The sequence below is a fragment of the Ranitomeya variabilis genome, chromosome 4 (genome assembly GCF_051348905.1).
Source record: "Ranitomeya variabilis isolate aRanVar5 chromosome 4, aRanVar5.hap1, whole genome shotgun sequence".
Classification (NCBI taxonomy): domain Eukaryota; kingdom Metazoa; phylum Chordata; class Amphibia; order Anura; family Dendrobatidae; genus Ranitomeya; species Ranitomeya variabilis.
In genome coordinates, this window is record NC_135235.1 from 325,793,948 (window position 1) to 325,811,721 (window position 17,774).

Below are 17,774 nucleotides of genomic sequence, written 5' to 3' on the forward strand. Positions count from 1 at the left end.
CTTTAAGACTTTATGAACACCTCCATAGGGCACCTATGGAAATATAGTTTTCATACTATACCTTCATGCATCTTTAATTCATACATAGAAAGAATAAAATGCTATTCATAAGTACTCTATGGTGGTGCAAGTCCCTGCACATTTATAACAGACAGCCACAGATTTGCTGTGAGCCATGAGCTTGAGGTCTAAGAGCTACAACATTTATATTTTCCTTTCAACAAAGTTGTTTTTACAAGATAATTTGTAGTTTTATTTGGATGCATTAAATCACATTATCAACTTTTGTATATATATATATTTTTCGGGGAGAGATGATTAAGCATTTTAACACTATAGACTATTCAGCCTAAGTATTTGAACTATCTTTTTTTTTTTTTTTTTTAGATATTATGATTATACCAGTTATTTTATTTTTCATTTCAGTACTTTAGCTGAATCAAATCATATTTTCTGGAAAAATATATGATTTTGTCTTGTTGCATTCCAATATACACTCACTGGCCACTTTATTAGGTACACCTGTCCAACTTCTTGTTAACACTTAATTTCTAATCAGCCAATCACATGGCGGCAACTCAGTGCATTTAGGCATGTAGACATGGTCAAGACAATCTCCTGCAGTTCAAACCGAGCATCAGTATGGGGAAGAAAGGTGATTTGAGTGCCTTTGAACGTGGCATGGTTGTTGGTGCCAGAAGGGCTGGTATGAGTATTTCAGAAACTGCTGATCTACTGGGATTTTCACGCACAACCATCTCTAGGGTTTACAGAGAATGGTCCGAAAAAGAAAAAAAATCCAGTGAGCGGCAGTTCTGTGGGCGGAAATGCCTTGTTGATGCCAGAGGTCAGAGGAGAATGGGCAGACTGGTTCGAGCTGATAGAAAGGCAACAGTGACTCAAATCGCCACCCGTTACAACCAAGGTAGGCCTAAGAGCATCTCTGAACGCACAGTGCGTCGAACTTTGAGGCAGATGGGCTACAGCAGCAGAAGACCACACCGGGTACCACTCCTTTCAGCTAAGAACAGGAAACTGAGGCTACAATTTGTGCAAGCTCATCGAAATTGGACAGTAGAAGATTGGAAAAACGTTGCTTGGTCTGATGAGTCTCGATTTCTGCTGCGACATTCGGATGGTAGGGTCAGAATTTGGCGTAAACAACATGAAAGCATGGATCCATCCTGCCTTGTATGGAGCATCTTTGGGATGTGCAGCCGACAAATCTGCGGCAACTGTGTGATGCCATCATGTCAATATGGACCAAAATCTCTGAGGAATGCTTCCAGCACCTTGTTGAATCTATGCCACGAAGAATTTATGCAGTTCTGAAGGCAAAAGGGGTCCAACCCGTTACTAGCATGGTGTACCTAATAAAGTGGCCGGTGAGTGTATATATATATTTTTTTGTATCACCATAGTAAATTGCCTTCTTTTTGTGGTATGGTTGTAAATCTTTGCACTGTTTTGAGGTATACCGTATATACTCAAGTATAAGCCGACCCGAGTATAAGCCGACCCCCCTAATTTTGCCACAAAAAACTGGGAAAACTTATTGACTCGAGTATAAGCCTAGGGTGGAAAATGCAGCAGCTACCAGTGAATTTCAAAAATAAAAATAGATGCTCCATACCGTTCATTATGGCCCCATAGCTGTGCCATATAGTGCTCTGCACCATTCATAATTGCCCCATAGCTGTGCCATATAGTGCTCTGCACCGTTCATAATTGCCCCATAGCTGTGCCATATAGTGCTCTGCACCATTATTGCCCCATAGCTGTGCCATATAGTGCTCTGCACCATTATTGCCCCATAGCTGTGCCATATAGTGCTCTGCACCATTCATTATTGCCCCATAGCTGTGCCATATAGTGCTCTGCACCATTATTGCCCCATAACTGTGCCATACAGTGCTCTGCACCATTATTGCCCCATAGCTGTGCCATATAGTGCTCTGCACCGTCCATTATTGCCCCATAGCTGTGCCATACAGTGCTCTGCACCATTATTGCCCCATAGCTGTGCCATATAGTGCTCTGCACCATTATTGCCCCATAGCTGTGCCATATAGTGCTCTGCACCATTATTGCCCCATAGCTGTGCCATATAGTGCTCTGCACCATTATTGCCCCATAGCTGTGCCATATAGTGCTCTGCACCATCCATTATTGCCCCATAGCTGTGCCATATAGTGCTCTGCACCATTATTGTCCCATAGCTGTGCCATATAGTGCTCTGCACCATTATTGCCCCATAGCTGTGCCATATAGTGCTCTGCACCATTCATTATTGCCCCATAGCTGTGCCATATAGTGCTCTGCACCATTATTGCCCCATAGCTGTGCCATACAGTGCTCTGCACCATTATTGCCCCATAGCTGTGCCATACAGTGCTCTGCACCATTATTGCCCCATAGCTGAGCCATATAGTGCTCTGCACCGTCCATTATTGCCCCATAGCTGTGCCATATAGTGCTCTGCACCATTATTGCCCCATAGCTGTGCCATATAGTGCTCTGCACCATTATTGCCCCATAGCTGTGCCATATAGTGCTCTGCACCGTCCATTATTGCCCCATAGCTGTGCCATATAGTTCTCTGCACTGTCAATTATTGCCCCATAGCTGTGCCATATAGTGCTCTGCACCATTATTGCCCCATAGCTGTGCCATATAGTGCTCTGCACCGTCCATTATTGCCCCATAGCTGTGCCATATAGTGCTCTGCACCATCCATTATTGCCCCATAGCTGTGCCATATAGTGCTCTGCACCATCCATTATTGCCCCATAGCTGTGCCATATAGTGCTCTGCACCATCCATTATTGCCCCATAGCTGTGCCATATAGTGCTCTGCACCATCCATTATTGCCCCATAGCTGTGCTGCTGCTGCTGCAATAAAAATAATAAAACACATACTCACCTCTCTTGCTTGCAGCTCCTCAGCGCCATCTTCCCGGCGTCTCTCCGCACTGACTGATCAGGCAGAGGGCGGCGCGCACACTATATGCATCATCGCGCCCTCTGCCCTGCACAGTCAGTGTGGAGAGAGAGACGCCGGGAAGATGGAGACAGCGCCCGGCGTGTGGAACGAGGACAGGTGACTATGTAATACTTACCTGCCCCCGGCGTCCCGCTCCTTCCCCCGGACAGCTGGTCTTCGGTGCCGCAGCCTCTTCCTCTGTCAGCGGTCTCCGGCACCGCTGATTAGAGAAATGAATTATGCAGCTCTGCCCCTATGGGAGGTGGAGCAGCCTATTCATTTCTCTAATGAGCGGTCCCACGTGACCGCTGTACAGGAGAAGAGCTGCGGCACCCGGAGACCGTGGGACGGGCAGGGGGAGCGTCAGGATCGCCGGAACTAGGTAAGTATGCCTCAGCGCCCTCTCCCCCTCACCCGCCGACCGTGACTCGAGTATAAGCCGAGGGGGCACTTTCAGCCCAAAAATTTGGGCTGAAAATCTCAGCTTATACTCGAGTATATACGGTAGTTTTCTTTTTACAATATGAATGGGTAAAAAAGCAATATTTGATCACATATACAATATAATATGACTGGAATTCTAAATATTTAACATCAGTATTGTCTGTCAATGTTAAACTGACAGGAAATGTTTCTGGCTGACAGGGAATCTGTCAGCAGGCTTTTGCTGTTTAATCTAAGAGCAGCAAAATGAAGGGGAAGAGAGCCTGTTTGCCAGGATGGGTCATTTGCTTAGCAGCATGCTATATTTTCAATAGAATCAGTGTTTAAAGGGAATCTGTCACCAGTTTTGTGAAATAGCAGCTAAAAATATCACCTTATTCAGCATTCCCTTATAACAGCATTCCACTGTTATGCATTCCTTACATCCTTATATAACCCCCTGACTTCCCATGTATACTCCTGAAAATCTTTTTTAATTTCTCCCATGCTGTATGGTAATCTCAGTACGGTCCAACTGGCGTGGTTTCCGGCCTCTACATCACTCCTATCGGCTGTTGCTCGTTACTTTCCTGAAATTCTGTGCCATTTCTTCTCCACACATACCTTTGATCACTGTGGCCAAGAGTTCTATTTTAACCTCATCAGTTCACAGGACTTGTTTCCAAAATCCATCAGGCATGTTTAGATGTTCTTTTGCATACTTCAGATGCTGAATTTTATGGTGAGTACACAGGACAAGTTTTCTTTTAATGACTCTTCCATGAAAGCCATATTTGAACAGTAGAACATTGTACCTCCAGAGTCTGCTACATCTTTCTGAAGGTCTTTTGCAGACAAGCAGAGATTATGCTTTAGCTCTCTAGTAAGACTAAGAGCAGCTCTAACGGAAATTTTGTTTGATCTTCCAGACTGTATCTTGATCTCTACTGTTCCTTTTAACTGACGTTTCTTAATTCCTTTTCGAACTACAAATATGCAACTTGAAAACCCTTTTGTTATCTTCTTATAGCTTCCTTCTGCTTTGTAGGCCTCCACCATTTTCATTTTCAAAAGTCTAGGTAGCTGCTTAGAAGAACCCATGGCCAGGGTCGGATTGTGGTGTCTGAAACCCACAGGGAAATTTGACATTAAGGGCCCACCCTACACCTTGCAAATACCTGCTAACCATTATCCCCATTATATCGGAGCATCGACTGTAAAATTCATTTACTGGGCGCACACCGTAACTGACATGTACAATTATGTTAGGTAGCATTCAAGCGTTTCTTTGGTTAAAAGAAGTTATAAGAATACCACAAAAAAGGGAGAAATACTGTCACACCATGATTTGACTACATATTCCACCACAATGTGACCAAATAATACCGCGTACAATTGAAAACTACAGCCACATCGTGACCAGATCACATACTATCACCACATAGTGACTGAATAATATCACAGACAGTGGACAAATACTGCAAAAAAAGACCAGACCACCTATTATCACCACATAGTGATAAAATAATACCACATACAAGGGACAAATACTGCCACACCATGATCACACCACATATCACCACTACATAGTGAACAAATAATACCACATACAAAGGACAACTACTGCCACACCATGACCAGACCACATATTACCACAGCATAGTGACTGAATACCATAATATTGATCAAGAATAAAAACCACAATACTAATATTACCACAAGTGCCATTATACACAGAAGATCTGTATATAGTATCAGTGTACAGGGAACACAATGATCACCAGTGACATTATATACAGTAGCTCTGTAAATAGTGTCAGTTTATAGGTAAAACAGTGATCACCAGTGACACTATACACAGGAGCTCTGTATATAGTGTCAGTGTACAGGTAATACAGTGACTCACCATCTACATTATACACAGGAGCTTCGTATAAAGTGTCTATGTACAGGTAATGCAGTAATCACCGGTGACATTATACACAGGAGCTCTGTGTATAGTGTCAATGTACAGATAATACAGTGATTACTAGTGCCATTATACACAGGAGCTCTGTATATAGTATCAGTGTACAGGCAATAGAGGGATCACAGGGACATTATGCATAGGTTGTATGTATATAGTGTCAGTGTATGGGTAATACAGGGCTCCCCATTTACATTATGCACAGGAGTTTTTTATATAGTGTACAGATAATACAGGAATCAAAATAAATGTATCTTCTTTAATTTTAGGCTTTTTAGAGATCATTTCATCTTCAACTTGCTTAACTATTCACAATAACAACAATTTTGACCTTTTACGCTGTATACGCTGCTCAGCATTCTGTTCACTGCTATAGCTACAGAAGATAAAATAGGGATTCTATCAAAACTAGATTAGGCAGTTCAGTAAGTTATAGATGGAATCAGGCTCTCTACCTGTACATTTTCTTGATCTCAGATTCCATAACAAAACCTGTTGACAGATTCTTGTTACATGGAAATTCTAGCTGTTGCATTCAATTTGTCATTAGTAGAGATGGACGGACTCGTACAGTTCGAGATCCATAACAAAGACCTAATGTTTGGGTATGGACCCCAAAAAACAACTTCTCCAGGAAGTCTGTGTTACTGTTTGAGTTCGCAACCTGAACACTGGATGTTTCCAATGCTGTCATGTGCATGACAGAGCGAGAAATACCAGCTGCTCTGATCAGCGATAAGATTACTACCACCAGTCACAGCACTGCACAGATGACAGCATGAGCCAGCAGCTGTGATCAGGGGTAAAAAGTTTACCTATGGTTATAGGTGTCAGCTGATGGAAGTACTACTTCCATCAGCCTATGCCTGCTGTCGCTAATAATGAGAACAGGTGCCACTGTTTGGAGTTTTCATTAGCCGGCACCTGAACTATAAATATGTAAATAGGCATGGGATCTCTTCTATGTTTGATAACCAGCATGCCAAAACTGACAGCTGCTGGATGCAACCCTCAGCTGTCAGCTTTATCATGGCCGGTCATCAAGAATAGAGGGGTCCCTACTCTGTGTTTTTAAATTACTTAAATAAATAATTAAAAATACAGTGTGGAGGCCCCTCGTTTTTGACAACCATCCAAGCTAAAGCAGACAGCTGGAGACTGGTATTCTCGGGCTGGTAAATGGCCATGAATATTGGCCTCCTCAGCCTAAAAATATCAGCCTGCAGCTGCTGCAGAAAAGGCACATCTATTACATATGCCAGTTCTGTTGCTTTGCCTGGCTTTTCCCACTTGCCCTTTGGCAAAGGCAAGAGGGATTAATATAATAAGCCAATGCTGTGCGGCTGGTTACTGCTGCCGTCCCAGGTTCAGCTATTGTAACCAGCATTAATCAGCAGCGAGCAGATGCTCCAGGGACAAGCCCTGCTTTTTGTCAACTGACCATGCCCATAAGATGACCTCTCATTTGAGGCCAGATGTCAAATGCTCAGGTCCTGAAGCGGCTCTGATTGGACCACTGGGAAGTTCCCGGAAGGCTGCAATTATAAAAGGTTCACATGGCCATGCGCTAGTATAACCTAAAATCGTGTGTGTGGATGTGTGTTTGATATCTGGTGAAAGCTCCTAATTATCCCTCCCAGCATTGTTGCGTGTAGTCGGGTGTTTGAGCTGACTAGTGCCAGATTGTGCCATCCACTAGGCACGGGAATACTGCGTCAAATAACAGCATCCATCAGTGCGGAGCCGTGTGCAATAAGTTTACTTTCCTGGCCCTAGTTAGGGTGGTTAGTGGCATCCATCAGAGCGGCGCTATACGCACCTAGTGAGCTATATCTATTAGTTTAGTTTTCTTCCTGGCACCGCAGTTGCGGCGCAGAGCGCTAGTGGGTCTAGGGGGACACTAACCCTGTGTCCTTGGGGCAAAGTCCTGTGACCTAACACTAGCGTTCACTCATTGGTATTGCGGCCCTGTGAAGCAATAGGGTTCGCCTCCTTGCATACCAGGTGAAGTTAACCATGTGTGTTCACATTATACCACCATATAGTCTGCCATTACCAGGCAGCAGGTGTCATCTCTGCACAGTGGACCCCGGGCTGCGAACGCAACATATATGTTCCTTTATATTATTTGGTGCGTTCCACCAGCCCTAGCACCATGCTTTAAAACTTGTCTGCAATAAGTGGTTTTCAACCTGGACTGTGCCAAGATGCAACCATCCAGACAGAAAACCACAAGAGGATGAGCTGCTAGAAGCACAGCCTTAATGACCAGCGGTGACATCCTCAAGGTTACAGCATGTCACTGAGACAGCAATTCCAGCTCACTTGACTGTGAGCTTGGCCCCTGAACTGTGTTGACCTCAGTGAGATGGCCACTTGAACCGTGAGAAATAGTTTCACGGTGCAGTGCTGAGATCAGTGAGTTAACCGCAGTTCATATATTTTTATTAAGCACCTCTTGTAATGCGAATTAGTGATGTATTTTGGACCATGCATTTTGTACAGAAGAATATTGTGTGTATTCTTGACATATAGGGTACACATTATGTCAAGCATCACTCAGGTTAGTGGCATCTAAAATGGTTGCAAGTTCATTGACTTTTGTCATCTGTGGAAGGTCTCCCACAGCTTTACATTGTCACATTGAGAACTGTATTTAGGAATCCCCTGTTATAATAATTATTTCACCATCCCCAATAACTTAATATGCAAGATTCTAGAAAAAATATCTTGCTAGCCCAGCTGGGCCAATAATTAGCACATTTAATAGTTTGCCTACATTGTTCCTGTTATTTTTCACTTAACTTGTTTCTGAATTAACAATAATATTCTCACTTTACCCTGAGACATCAGAGAACCCACACCTCATCACAAGTAGCTTGTTCATCCTAATTCATTGTAGAACTTTTTAATTTCTCAGCAGTACTGTTGAGTAGTGTTGAGCGATACCGTCCGATACTTGAAAGTATCGGTATCGGAAAGTATCGGCCGATACCGGCAAAGTATCGGATCCAATCCGATACCGATACGCGATACCAATACAAGTCAATGGGACTCAAGTATCGGACGGTATTCCTGATGGTTCCCAGGGTCTGAAGGAGAGGAAACTCTCCTTCAGGCCCTGGGATCCATATTAATGTGTAAAAGAAAGAATTAAAATAAAAAATATTGCTATACTCACCTCTCCGAGGGAACCGGCAGCGTTGTTTGCTTAAAATTCGCGCGTTTACTTCCTTACGTGAAGTCCCGGCTTGTGATTGGTCGCGTGCCGCCCATGTGGCCGCGACGCGACCAATCACAGCAAGCCGTGACGTAATTTCAGGTCCTTCAGGATTTTAAAATTACGTTCCGGCGTTGTGATTGGTCGCGTCGCGGTCACATGGGCGACGCGACCAATCACAAGCCGTGACGTCACGGGAGGCTGGACACGCGCGCATTTTAAAATGTGCGCTTGTCCTGCCTCCCTTGACGTCACGGCTTGTGATTGGTCGCGTCGCCCATGTGGCCGCGACGCGACCAATCACAACGCCGGAACGTAATTTTAAAATCCTGAAGGACCTGAAATTACGTCACGGCTTGCTGTGATTGGTCGCGTCGCGGCCACATGGGCGACGCGACCAATCACAAGCCGTGACGTCACGGGAGGCAGGACAAGCGCGCATTTTAAAATGCGCGCGTGTCCAGCCTCCCGTGACGTCACGGCTTGTGATTGGTCGCGTCGCCCATGTGACCGCGACGCGACCAATCACAACGCCGGAATGTAATTTTAAAATCCTGAAGGACCTGAAATTACGTCACGGCTTGCTGTGATTGGTCGCGTCGCGGCCACATGGGCGACGCGACCAATCACAAGCCGTGACGTTACGGGAGGCAGGACAAGCGCGCATTTTAAAATGCGCGCGTGTCCAGCCTCCCGTGACGTCACGGCTTGTGATTGGTCGCGTCGCCCATGTGACCACGACGCGACCAATCACAACGCCGGAACGTAATTTTAAAATCCTGAAGGACCTGAAATTACGTCACGGCTTGCTGTGATTGGTCGCGTCGCGGCCACATGGGCGGCACGCGACCAATCACAAGCCGGGACTTCACGTAAGGAAGTAAACGCGCGAATTTTAAGCAAACAACGCTGCCGGTTCCCTCGGTAAGGTGCAGGCTGCGTCGGAGAGGTGAGTATAGCAATATTTTTTATTTTAATTCTTTATTTTACACATTAATGTTGTTTCGATACCGATACCCGATACCACAAAAATATCGGATCTCGGTATCGGAATTCCGATACAGCAAATATCGGCTGATACCCGATACTTGCGGTATCGGAATGCTCAACACTACTCAGCAGTGTAATAATTTAATTTGGTGATTGGGGCAGTGGCCAGGTGATTTGAGCAGCACATCATCAGATGGTTTTCTGGATGGCAAAAAAAAATCACTGGAACACTGGAGCCAATCACGGGTGGCAGCGGTCCTGCTGCTTGTGGAATGGGGACATTGCATCTTCTTGTGCCACTACAAACCACACAGCGGCTTGTACTTGATGTAGGTGGCGCAAATAGTTATCAATTAGTTTGTAATTTTTTACTGTTGTAACCCCTGGGGAACATTTCTTTTGGCCCAAACTGCTCCTTTAAATATTTGGGAGGAATTTTTCATTTTTATCAAGACTTGTCTGCTTGTGTTTCTGTACAAGAGTTGAATCCTATGACTATTTACAGACGAGCTTTAAATGTCAAATTCAATTTAAATCGGCTTTTCAGTTTGGTATTGTTTTCTCAGCACAAGACAAACATTTTTTCATCAAGTTCATCACTGCCTGCAAAGAACTCGATATCCAACTGGCTACAATACCCAAAGGGAAACCCGTCAACTAGTTATCTCCTTGGGAACAAGTTACCTCTCCAAAAGCTCAAAAATCAGATACTGTTTGCAAAGAGCGTCAGCGGAGTAAAGATGGACTGACTAAGCTCCTTAATTCCAAATATTGTTTCTTTTGGAGATCTTTATTTTTTTAAATTTCCTTTGCATGACATTTAGTTTGATATAATTTACTTTTCAGGAGATAACTACAACTTTAGTATGTCAGTGCATCATTTACTGTTTGACTATGTACGTAACTTGCCTTATCATGTACTGAACCATTTCTTCCCCATCCCTTAATCCCCACTGCAAAGTGAAGCCTGGTTAGATGAACTAACAGCATGATGTTTACAATACTTAATCCAAATCCTTATTCTCCCTCTTCACCATCATAACTATAACTACTCATGATGTAAATCAGCATAAACGCTACAGTAAAACAGTCTAAATTGTCAATATCTTAATGAGAATGTCTCATCAGGAAATCAAGTCTGTAAATAATACTTTTAAAAGATGTTCATGATATTTTTTATGAAATTTAGTTTCCTATGTCGCTACCAACAATAAAAGCTTACTGGAATCTTGCCATTTTTGCTTTGAACACTGAGCTTTACATTAAGCTGCCATTTCCTGTTTTGTGCAAATCATTGATAAAAAGTTCTCTCATTATCATCATAGGCAGGATAACAATATAATGAAAATATCTTTAGGTCATAAGTAACTTTAGTGATCAGAGTCAGACAGCTGCAGCCAAGGCTAATAAAATAACAGGATGCATTAAAAGAGGCATAGATGCTCATAGCGAGAACATAGTTTTGCCTCTATAGTAGCCGCTAATGCGACCACACTTAGAATACTGTGCACAATTATGGTCTCCAGCGTCTAAGAAGGATATAGCTGAACTAGAGCATGTGCAGAGAAGAGCGACCAAGGCTATTAAGGGAATAGGTGGAATGTGAATCTACAAAAACCCTAGTCCATGCCCTCATCATCTCTCGCCTTGACTACTGCAACCTCCTGCTCTGTGGCCTCCCCTCCAACACTCTCACACCCCTCCAATCTATTCTAAACTCTGCTACTCGACTAATCCACCTGTCCCTCCGCTATTCCCCGGCCTCTCCCCTCTGTCAATCCCTTCACTGGCTCCCCATTGCCCAGAGACTCCACTACAAAACTCTAACCATGAAGTACAAAGCCATCCACAACCTGTCTCCTTCATACATCTGTGACCTCATCTCCCTGTACTTACCTACACGCAACCTCCGATCCTCACAAGATCTCCTTCTCTACTCCCCTCTTATCTCCTCTTCCCACAATCGTATACAAGATTTCTCTCGCATATCACCCCTACTCTGGAACCCTCTACCACAACACATCATACTCTCGCCTACCATCAAAACCTTCAAAAAGATCCTGAAGACCCACCTCTTCTGACAAGCCTACAACCTGCAGTAACCACCGATCAACCAAACCGCTGCATGACCAGCTCTATCCTCACCTATAGTATTCTCACCCATCCCTTGTAGATTGTGAGCCTTCGCGGGGAGCGTCCTCTCTCCTTCTGTACCAGTTATTACTTGTATTGTTTAAGATTATTGTACTTGTTTTTACTATGTATACCCCTCCTCACATGTAAAGCGCCATTGAATAAATGGCACTATAACAATAAATAAAAATAATAATAATAATAATGTAATACCAAGACAGGTTATTAAACTTAGGGTTATTCAGTTTGGAAAAACAAATGCTTAGGGGCAATATTATCACAAATGTATTAGAAATATAAAAGGGGACAGTACAGATATCTTTCTGATGATCTTTTTACACCTAGTCCTGATACGGAGACAAGGGGGCATCCTCTACGTCTAGAGGTCAGAAGGTTTAACCCCTTCCCAACCTTTGACGCCACGTAGGCGTCATGAAAGTCGGTGCCAATCCGACCTGTGATGCCTATGTGGCGTCATGGAATGATCGCGTCCCTGCAGATTGGGTGAAAGGGTTAACTCCAATTTCACCCGATCTGCAGGGACAGGGGGAGTGGTGCTTCAGCCCAGGGGGGGTGGCTTCACCCCCCTGTGGCTATGATTGCTCTGATTGGCTGTTGAAAGTGAAACAGCCAATCAGAGCGATTTGTAATATTTCACCTATAAAAATGGTGAAATATTACAATCCAGCCATGGCCGATGCTGCAATAGCATCTGCCATGGCTGGAGACCCCGATCTGCCCCCCCCACTGCCACCGATCGCCTCCCCTGTCATCCTTTCTGCCCCGTCCCCCTGTCTGCTCCCCTCCGTCCTCCTGTCTGCTCCCCCGTCCTCCTGTCCGCTCCCCCTGTGCTCCGATCCCCCCCATATTCCGATCCCCCCCCCCATACTTACCGAGCTCCGATGTCCCTCCCGGTGTCCGTCCGTCTTCTCCATGGGCGCCGCCATCTTGGAAAATGGCGGGCGCATGCGTAGTGCGCCCGCCGAATCTGCCGGCCGGCAGATTCGTTCCCTGTACATTTTGGTCGCTGTGATAGGTTCTATCACAGAGATCAAAATAAAAAAAAATAGTAAATAAACCCCCCCCCTTTATCACCCCCATAGGTAGGGACAATAATAAAATACAGAAAATATAATTATTTTTGTTTTTCCATTAGGGTTAGGGTTAGGGGTAGGGTTAGGGTTAGGGTTGCACTTAGGGTTAGGGTTGCACTTAGGGTTAGGGTTGCACTTAGGGTTAGGGTTGCACTTAGGGTTAAGGATGCACTTAGGGTTAGGGTTGCACTTTGGGTTAGGGTTGCACTTAGGGTTAGGGTTGCACTTTGGGTTAGGGTTGCACTTAGGGTTAGGGTTCCACTTAGGGCTAGGGTTGGAATTAGGGTTAGAATTAGGCTATGTGCACACGGTGCGGATTTGGCTGCGGATCTGCAGCAGATTGGTCGCTGCGGATTTGTAGCAGTTTTCCATCACGTTTACAGTACCACGTAAACCTATGGAAAACCAAATCCACTGTGCCCATGGTGCGGAAAATACAGCACGGAAACACTGCGCTGTATTATATGCAGCATGTTAATTCTTTGTGCGGATTCCGCAGCGTTTTACACCTGCTCCATAATAGGAATCCGCAGGTGAAATCCACACAAAAAACACTGGAAATCCACGGTAAATCCGCAGGTAAAGCGCAGTGCGTTTTACCTGAAGATTTTTCAAAAACGGTGTGGAAAAATTCACACACAAATCTGCAACGTGAGCACATAGCCTTAGGATTAGGGTTGGAATTAGGGTTAAGACTTGGGTTAGGGGTGTGTTGGGGTTAGTGTTGGAGTTAGAATTGAGGGGTTTCCACTGTTTAGGCACATCAGGGTGTCTCCAAACGCGACATGGCACCATATGGGTTACCAGCGTACTCAGGAGAAACTGGACAACAATTTTTGGGGTCCAATTTCTCCTATAACCCTTGGTAAAATAAAAAATTGCGGGCTAAAAAATTATTTTTGTGGAAAGAAAAATGATTTTTTATTTTCACGGCTCTGCATTATAAACTTCTGTGAAGCACTTGGGGGTTCAAAGTGCTCACCACACATCTAGATAAGTTTCTTTGGGGGTCTAGTTTCCGAAATGGGGTCACTTGTGGGGGGTTTCTGCTGTTTAGGCACATCAGGGGTTCTGCAAACGCAACGTGACGCCCGCAGAGCATTCCATCAAAGTTTGCATTTCAAAACGTCACTACTTCACTTCCGAGCCCCGGCATGTGCCCAAACAGTGGTTTACCCCCACATATGGGGTATCAGCGTACTCAGGAGAAACTGGACAACTCTTGGGGTCACATTTCTCCTGTTACCTTTGGGAAAATAAAAAATTCTGGGCTAAAAAATTATTTTTGAGGAAAGAAAACGTATTTATTATTTTCACGGCTCTGCGTTATAAACTTCTGTGAAGCACTTGGGGGTTCAAAGTGCTCACAACACATCTAGATAAGTTCCTTTGGGGGTCTAGTTTCTGAAATGGGGTCACTTGTGGGGCGTTTCTACTGTTTAGGCACATCAGGGGCTCTGCAAAGGCAACGTGACGCCCGCAGAGCATTCCATCAAAATCTGCATTTCAAAACATCACTACTTCACTTCCGAGCCCCGGCATGTGCCCAAACAGTGGTTTATCCCCACATATGGGGTATCAGCATACTCAGGAGAAACTGGAAAACAAATTTTAGGGTCAAATTTCTCCTGTTAAAAAAAAATATTTTTTATTTTCATGGCTCTGCGTTATAAACTTCTGTGAAGCATTTGGGGGTTCAAAGTGCTCAACACACATCTAGATTAGTTCCTTGGGAGGTCTAGTTTCCAAAATGGGGTCACTTATTGGGGAGCACCAATGTTTAGGCACACAGGAGCTCTCCAAACGCGACATGGTGTCCGCTAATGATTGGAGCTAATTTTCCATTCAAAAAGTCAAATGGCGTGCCTTCCCTTCTGAGCCCTGCCGTGCTCCCAAACAGTGGTTTACCCCCACATATAGGGTATCAGCATACTCTGGACAAACTGTACAACAACATTTGGGGTCCAATTTCTCCTGTTACCCTTGGAAAAATAAAAAAATTCTGGGCTAAAAATCATTTTTGAGGAAAGAAAAATTATTTTTTATTTTCACGGCTCTGCGTTATAAACTTCTGTGAAGCACTTGTTGGTTTAAAGTGCTGACTATGCATCTAGATTAGTTCCCTGGGAGGTGTAGTTTCCAAAATGGGGTCACTTGTGGGGGAGCTCCAATGTTTAGGCACACGGGGGCTCTCCAAACGCGACATGGTGTCCGCTAAAGATTGGAGCCAATTTTTCATTCAAATAGTCAAATGGCGCTCCTTCCCTTCCGAGTTCTGCCGTGCACCCAAACAGTGATTTACCCCCATATATGAGGTATCAGCGTACTCAGAACAAATTGGACAACAACTTTCGTGGTCCAGTTTTTCCTTTTACCCTTGGGAAAATAAGAAAATTGTTGCTAAAAGATCATTTTTGTGACTAAAAAGTTAAATGTTCATTTTTTCCTTCCATGTTGCTTCTGCTGCTGTGAAACACCTGAACGGTTAATAAACTTATTGAACGTGGTTTTGAGCTCCTTGAGGGGTGCAGTTTTTAGAATGGTGTCACTTTTGGGTATTTTCAGCCATATAGAACCCTCAAACTGACTTCAAATGTGAGGTGGTCCCTAAAAAAAATGGTTTTGTAAATTTTGTTGTAAAAATGAGAAATCACTGGTCAAATTTTAACCCTTATAACTTTCTAGCAAAAAAAAAATTTTGTTTCCAAAATTGTGCTGATGTAAAGTAGACATGTGGGAAATGTTATTTATTAACTATTTTGTGTCACGTAACTCTCCGGTTTAACAGAATAAAAATTCAAAATGTGAAAATTGCAAAATTTTCAAAATTTTCTCCAAATTTCTGTTTTTTTCACAAATAAACGCAGAAATTATCGACCTAAATTTACCACTAACATGACGCCCAAAAAAATCTCAGAATCGCTAGGATCCGTTGAAGCGTTCCTGAGTTATTACCTCATAAAGGGACACTGGTCAGAATTTGAAAAAATGGCGAGGTCATTAAGGTCAAAATAGGCTGGGTCATGAAGGGGTTAACCATAATCACAGACTCGGATTCTTTACTGTAAGAGCAATGATATTATGGAACTCACATGATGAAGTATTTTTTTTATTCATTTCTACAATTCATGATGGGCCTGGATGTCTTTATTGAAAAATGTAGTTTTACAGGTTATGGGCACTAGTCTAATTGTGATATGTGGAGTCGGGAAGGAATTTTTCCTTTAATATGGGGCTATGATTGTTTGCCTCATGGAGTTTTTACCTTCCTCTGGATCAATATGTTAGGCTATAGGTTGAACTCAATGGACTTAAGTCTACCGTCAACCTTAAAAACAATTAAAGTATGAATATGTGTTGGTCACAGTTCCCTTTCTACCCAAAGAACAACGGCCACAACATTTGACTTATTATTACCAATCCTATGGTGCATTTTGCTGGTATAAGACATATCTTGGGATGATGCTAAAAGTTGCTTAGCTCCTATGACTGCTCCTATGATCATATACAGAACATAGAATAAAAAAAACAAAAATCAAAATTTAAAACATAAGAAATATAGAATGTTTTCAGTATCTTGTGACAATGTATGTTAGGTGTCAGGATTTTCCCACTGCGCGGGATAGAGCCCAAGCATTATCTGCTCCTGCGATCTCCCATTCAGGTCCAGCTCAGTGCCAGTGTCTTGCTCAGGTTCATGGTATTCATTTGGCTACTACTGGCTTTCCAGTCAAACCTATGGTAACCAGCGATAGGCAGGCGCAGCCTTATGCTCAGGAGTCTAAGTCCAGAGATCATGTCTGTGATTTGGTGTCTGCTTATTTGTGGTCAGACGGTTGCTGCACCAATGAGGTGGCAGTTACGAATTGGCCCACGGGTGACGTCTCGGCCGACTGGGCATGAGTGTTTGGGGTGGAGCTTTGTGTAGAAAAGACCCCCAGCGATGCACACGGGCACGCTAGTATTACTTATGTGTGGTGTATGTGAGTGGAAACGCTACTCTGTTTGCACGTGTCGCTCTATACTCTGAAAGACATGGCTTTGGCAGGTAGGGTTAGGACTGGGTAGCTACCCCTTGGCTTAGCATCTGTTTCCTACATGTGTGCGGTTAGCGCAGTTGAGTTACAGAGCAAGTCCAACCCTCAGGCTACACCACTCAGGGAAAGTGTCAGGGCTTCTCACCTAGCGTCACATGTGCACTTCCTTTGGCTCAGCATCTGCTTCATTCTTTTGTGCGATTGACACAGTTTAGTTGCAGAGCGACCGCAATTCACGAGCTTCCATCCCTGTGATTTTTAACTGGGTATAGTACTTAGCAGTCTGAGTGCAGTACCTCTCAGTGTAGTAACTGTGCTTGTTACTTTGCGTTCTGTTCATTCTGTGTGGAGTTAACGCAGTCTGATTTAGGTTACTGCTCTCAGCTTCATTTCGCCATTGTTCACACTAGCAGCAGTTATCCATTATTGCATGGTGGACCCCAGGTTGCGATTGCACTTTATTATTTATTTTTATTTAGTGCAATCCGCCAATCCCTAACAATGTATTAACCCTTTTCTGACATTGGGTGTAATAGTACGCTGATGTTGGACTCCCCCTGTTTTGGTGCTGGCTCCGATGCTGAGCCTGCACTTTTCTGGGCACATGTCAGCTGATATATAGCTGATATGCTCCCGCAACAGCCGTGGGTGGAATTGTGATTCAGCCGTGGCTGATAACTAGTTAAATGCGCTGTCAATTTCTGACAGTGGCATTTAACTCATGCTTACCGTAAGCGCGTCGTAAATCCTTCCTATTGGTGACCTTGTCACATGATCGTGGGTTACCGATGGGTTGACATGACAACCAGAGGTATGAATGTTTGTCACTGCCAGATTGCTATGAATGCCACCCGGTGGTCGGCGCTCATAGCAAGTGAGCATTTTTGCTACACACAGGCGTTCTGATCATCACCTATGTGTAGCAGA